Consider the following 6,603-nt stretch of genomic DNA (forward strand, 5'->3'; position numbering starts at 1 on the left):
AAGTAGGATTATCATTTAAGAAGTTTTACATGTCATGTTATTTCAGCTATTATGACAGACCTTGAAAAATCCATTTTTTCCTGCCAGATTTCTTTTCTTTTTTATTCTTTTACCCTAGAAGTATAATCAATAAACAAGCACTTATTATCAATCTCCAAAATATATAGTCATATATTATTTTGAAAACTAAACACTCCCTGTGATGAATTACAGTCATTACCAAGATGATTGTACAGAAACTTCAGACCATTTGGAAATGACCTAGCAGCTGACAGAAAAGGTGGGAGGGGACAGAGATATTTCTGTTCCAATTACTTTCTGGTTCACTAATGTAAATATTTCTGAACCTATACATTTCTGCCTGACATTTCATCAAACTAAATTTTGAAAACATTTTAACATTTTTGTTGTTGTCAGTTTTCCAGATGAGGAGAGGAAAGAATTTATTTCATGTCCAGCTTTTCCCCAGTACCTAGGGCAGGACGTTCCCCTAACCACAGCTCTATCCAGTGTGGACAGATCCAGTCTTGAGAAGTCAACACCAAAAAATATGCATTTTATAGAATGAATATGATAGCATTTTATGGAAAAGTTGTCTTATCTAAATTCAAATTTTAAATAAGTCAGTGGTCATGGCCTTAGAGGGGATATAAAAGAAAATACCAGGTATTATGAAAAACCAGGACTATGAATCCAGCTACTTACCATTATTTGATCTTTGACAAGCCATTTAAAAACATTCAGTGGGGAAAAGATTCCCTATTTAACAAAAGGTGCTGGGTGAACTGGCTGAAACTGGACCCACACCTTTCACCATTAACTAGACAAACTCTCACTGGACAAAAGATTGAAACTTAAGACATGAAACTATAAAAATACTTGAAGAAAGTGCAGGGAAAACTCTTGAAGGAATCGGCCTGGGTGAATATTTTATGAGGAGAACTCCCCAGGCAATTGAAGCAGTATCAAAAATACACTACTGGGACCTGATCAAACTAAAAACCTTCTGCACAGCCAAGAACAAAGTAAGTAAAGCAAACAGACAGCCCTCAGAATGGGAGAAAATATTTGCAGGTTACACCTCCGATAAAGATCTAATAACCAGAATCCACAGAGAACTCAAACGTATTAGCAAGAAAAGAACATGTGATCTCATCTCAGGGTGGGCAAGGGACTTGAAGAGAAACTTTTCAAAAGAAGACAGACTCATGATCTACAAACACATGAAAAAAAGCTCATCATCCTTAATCATCAGAGCAATGCAAATCAAAACTACTTTGAGATATCACCTAACCCCAGTAAGAGTAGCCCACATAACAAAATCCCAAAACCAGAAATGTTGGCGTGGATGTGGAGAAAAGGGCACACTTCTACACTGCTGGTGGGAATGCACACTAATATGTTCCTTTGGAGAATACTTAGAGACCTAAAAATAGACCTGGCATTCAATCCTTTAATTCCTTTACAAGGTTTATACCCAGAAGACCAAAAATCACAATATAACAAAGACATCTGTACCAGAATGTTTATTGCAGCCCAATTCATAATTGCTAAGTCATGGAAGAAGCCCAAGTGCGCATCGACCCATGAATGGACTAGCAAATTGTGGTACATGTATACCATGGAATATTATGCAGCCTTAAAGAAAGATGGAGACTTTACCTCTTTCATGTTTACATGGATGGAGCTGGAACATATTCTTCTTAGCAAAGTATCTCAGGAATGGTAGAAAAAGTATCCAATGTACTCAGCCCTACTATGAAGCTAAAGTATAGCTTTCACATGAAGGCTATAACCCAACTATAGCACAAGACTATGAGGAAAGGGCAAAGAAAGGGGAAGGGGGGGAAGTTAGGGTGGACGGAAGGTAATGGGTGGGGCCACACCTACGGTGCATCTTAGAATGGGTACAGGGGAAACTTACTAAAGGCAGAATACAAATGTCTACATACAATAACTAAGAAAATGCCATGAAGGCTACGTTGAACAGTTTGATAATAATATTTCAGATTGTATATGAAACCAGCATTCTACCCCTTGATTGCACTAATGTACACAGCTATGATTTAACAATATAAAAAAAAAAAAAAAGAAAAAGAAAAAGAAAAAAAAAAAAGAAAGAAAAACCAGGACTATGAGAAAATTAACCTAACTGGAACTTTCAGATTGGCTACACCCAGACATCTCAAGATTTCTGGCTACAGAAGGGTTAGGCAGCATACAAAAGCATCTAATTTTGGTTTTCTCATTATCAAATTATCCAAGAGCCTTAAGCGGCATGGCTTTCTGCTTGGAATTAACGTATTCAATCTAACTTTCTTCAAATTATTTCCCTATATATCTCTAACTAAACTCTTATTCTTTTCTCTGACCTTACCCCAAACTACTTTCTCTCCTTTTTCTAGTTCGGTCACTTTAAAACTTTAGTAAATATAAGAATCACCTTCCAGTGTTTGTTGAACATAGACTTCTGGGCTCCAACTTAAGTTTTTTATAGTGTGTCTGGGGGGGGACCAGAGAATTTACATTTCTAACAAGTTTCAGGCGATGCTGAAGTTGTTGGTCCCAATACCACAGTTTGAGAATTACAACTAGATACCATCAAATCCACAGAAGACGGAATTTCCTACCAGTTCAGATGAAACAAGGGATGACTTCAATGACCCACAGCTGGAGCTGGAAATCTGCTGATTTTTACTCAATCTTAGCCAACATGATCATTTTCTACACATAGCACAGGATTTCCAGGTAGGAAGACCATCTCCACAGGCCACTTCAAGCTTTCTGTACCTGAGTGTTCTGCTGCTTTGTTCGGGCCCCCTTCTCCATATGGGTTTCTCCTGTGATCCCCTAGAGAAAACTTCTGTATCAGGAGCTCTCTCGCCTGTCCCTAACATCTATCTGGGTCTTCTTCTTCATATCCACATCTTTTGACCACCTCCTTCTGCCAAACTAAAGAAAGTTAACGATAACACAGAATGCCATGAGGATTTAACTCCAATAAAATGAATGAGTCTGCATGTGCTAGAATTGGGTAAGTGTATTCTATTCGGAAAGGAAACATATAGAACTTCCCAAATATGGGAATGTAAAAGGAAACAGATTTTTTTCATTAACACATCTCTAGCTTAGTAATTTTTTAATTTTGTTTTTATGCTTTTTGCTATTTCAGTCCCAAAATTTAACACTCATTGGTTTTAAACATACTTGAAGAATCAAACATAACTATATTGTCCAACATGCTCACATCCTTATTGAATACACATTGTGTACATCCATCGTATTAAGCACGTTACTAATTCTTGTTTTGAGAAGAAGGGCAAGAATTTGTGTGTAAACATACACAAATGCAATGATACATGGTAAGATAAGATACCTGACGCAGAAAGATATAAAAGAAGTGCTCTATGGGAGGCTATCTATCACTTCTGACTAAAAAAATTGGGGAGGATATAAAGCAGTTAGTACTCTAGATGATTCTTCAATAAGAGATAGGTAGAAGTGGGGAAGGGCAAATAGAATCAAATGGGTTGCATCCCCGTGGTCATTCCAATGATCCAGGAAGACAAGTCATCATTTCCGTATAATCCCTACCACCATGGGCTCAGTGGTTTTCAACAGATTTGAGGGTTTGGGGAAGGGAGGAGGTCAGAATATCTGAATCCAGGCCCTTATATTAGAATAATGGCATTGATATTAAAGATAAATTATCACAGGTGTGATATAAGGCTAACATGAAAAGAGTTTTACAAACTGCAAAAGTCAATAAAAAGGTCTTTAACGCTAGTAATACACTTGCTTCGGCTGTGCAGTCATGTCTTACATTCTCAGAATAGACTCTTGCCCTCTCTCCTTGTCTTCTTGGTGACAAAAGAGGGGCTCCTGACCCACCAACCAGGAGCTCTGGAGTTGATTCAAACTTCACTGAGGACACTAATTTTCTCTGTAGCCACGGCACCTAGCAATGGACTCTGAGCTATTCATACCTAAGGGACAACTTAGAAGAGGAAATAAAGTATTTCCCTTAAATAAAGTAGGGGGAAATAACCATTCCCTCTCTGTTCAAAGTTCTAGATCTACTTTTAACAGCTTTCATAACTGATTCTTTAATCTCACCAATTCTTCCTGAACCTTCTGATCTTCATGCAATGCATGGGTTGAATTCATTGTTTGCCTTATCACCCACACAGCCACCATGTCATTAACACACCCTAATGCTCTGGATCCAGCCACTCACCTACTGCCAGACTCCTTCCATTTAGATTTCTGGATCTTATCTTTGGTTAACTATACCATGTCACAGCTTCATTTATTTTCCATGTTCAAAATGATAATTTACTATCATCCCCCTAAAAAGAATTAAGCTGATAGAGTCTCAGTATTCTTTGTGCTACACAGGCAGTAGGTATAATTTCATATAGAGATAAACATTTTGTTTTTATTGTAAAAAGTGTTATGCAAGCACCCTTTTCAAATCTACCATTAATATCCATTTTAAATTGCAAGTAATAAATTCAAGCTAGATCACAAAAATTAGGTTACTTAGTGAGGTAAATATTAAATTATCAAAATGACAACTGCTGGTTTGGCAATGTCAAATTAAGAGGAAATTGAATGCAAGGCTCCAGAAGAAAGAGATGTTCAGCAGATTGGAAGGAAATCAATTAAAAACTGGAAGAATTGGTTTTGGGTAGAATTAGAGAAACCAGCTGATACCAAAGACCTGAACAGGAAGTAGGATTGAGATGATTATACAAGCAGATGACTTTTCTGTGTAGCTCATCAGCTACTAAACTACTAATGAGCTGTATAAACTCTTTTGTCATGTCTCACCTGGATCAATTCAACAACAGGTCTCCTCGCCTGTGATCTTGGTTCTCTTAAACTCTGTAGCCAGAAATATCTTTCTAAATTTGATCATGCCATTGAACTAACTTTAACCCATTTTAAGGTACTTTATCACTCTCAGGATAAAAGCCAGGATCCTTAATTTGCCTTACAAATACTTCATGATACAGTACTCACTTCTCTCTGTTGCCTCATTTCTCCACATATCCAACCCCCACCTATACCCTTTCCCCAACATACATTTGTAATACTAACTAAATTATAGTAAAAAAAAAAAGTTCTAGATTGAAATCCAGATTCTTCCATATACTTCAATTTTCCAACTTACTGAAAAATTCTGAGATGCACTTCCTTATCTTTAAAAATTGGTACAGTATGACAAAAATACCTGTAGCAACCTACATAACAGAATATGTAGCAACCTATGTAATAGGATATGTAGAAGCTTATGTAACAACATATGTAATGATCTGTGTAGCAACCTATGCAGCAAGATGTGTAGGAAAGGGGCTAGCAGGTTTGCAGAGACAAAGTGGCAATTACTGGAATTTAATGATCAGACTTTGGCAGTTGGAAATTCATCAGCTGTGGAACTCCAGAAGGGGGCGGGGCTGGGGGAGGGGCATATGTTCTCAATAAATAGCAGGTGTGGAGGTTGCTTGCAGCCTTTTCTGGAGACATATGGGAAGGTCCATCTCCTGTAAGCTTTGAGCTTACAATCTATTGTCTGGCCTGCTTCCTTGGTGACAGCACCGACAAATACCTGCTATGAATATGTTGAGGGAGAATTAAAGATAAGGGTCTAATCCTGAGTGCTTGACAAATGTCCGTTATTATTAGGCCCTGTAGGCATCAGACATACAAGACCTGTAATTGTTTAGCAATCCACATCTTTCTTAACACTACACACTATCTCCATATTATCAATTCTTTTTGACATGTGGCTTATGGTCCACTTTCTTGAGGAAGACCTGGATGATGAATCCTAAGTGAAAGAAGTTGCCCGTTTTTGTTCTCATAGTGCTTGGTCTGTATAGGGCATATCAAAATTTGATTTCTGTCGAGGGCAGTCAAAAATTGGTTTGCATATATGCCTCTTGCTTCCTCTGAAGCTCTTCAGGGCAAGCATCTTATCCTTCTTCTGCCAGCCTCAGTGTCTATTGACTGCAAAATACTTAGTAAAAGTAATAAATTTAAAATGGACAAATGTATGGTCACAAAAGAAATGCATACAGTGATTTAGCCTTAAAATAGAGGCAGGAAGTAGGTATGAAATCCAAGGATACTTTTCTCTGCCCCCTGAGTATGCTAGCATTTAAATGAAGAGTTCCCAAACGTATCCTTTCTTTACTGCCCGGAAGGTACAGAGGACTTAGAGTCAATGGAACATGCTAGTAGAGGCTGTGTCTACACAAAGGTGATACTGGTTGGGGCAGTAGAAATTCTATGCAGATTAGGAGTGGAAGGAGGCAAGAGTTTTAATAACTCAAGGGGAGAGAAGTAATTTCAAGAGAATCTTATGATGTCACCTATCATCAGCCAGGTTATGACTAAACAAGACAGATGAAATTTCTAAATTTTATACTATTTTTTTGCATTTCCTTTCCAGAAAACTAAAATGTGAATATAGTAGCTGCAATAATTAATTAATTGTAGTACATTCACCTTTACAGGCTTAGAGCTAAAACCCTGTGACCCAAGTATTTAAATGTATGCAAATTAAAATATCTAGAGTGATTTTTGGTCTGCTCCAAA

This window comes from Nycticebus coucang, chromosome 7, assembly GCF_027406575.1.
Source record: "Nycticebus coucang isolate mNycCou1 chromosome 7, mNycCou1.pri, whole genome shotgun sequence".
In the NCBI taxonomy this organism is placed as follows: domain Eukaryota; kingdom Metazoa; phylum Chordata; class Mammalia; order Primates; family Lorisidae; genus Nycticebus; species Nycticebus coucang.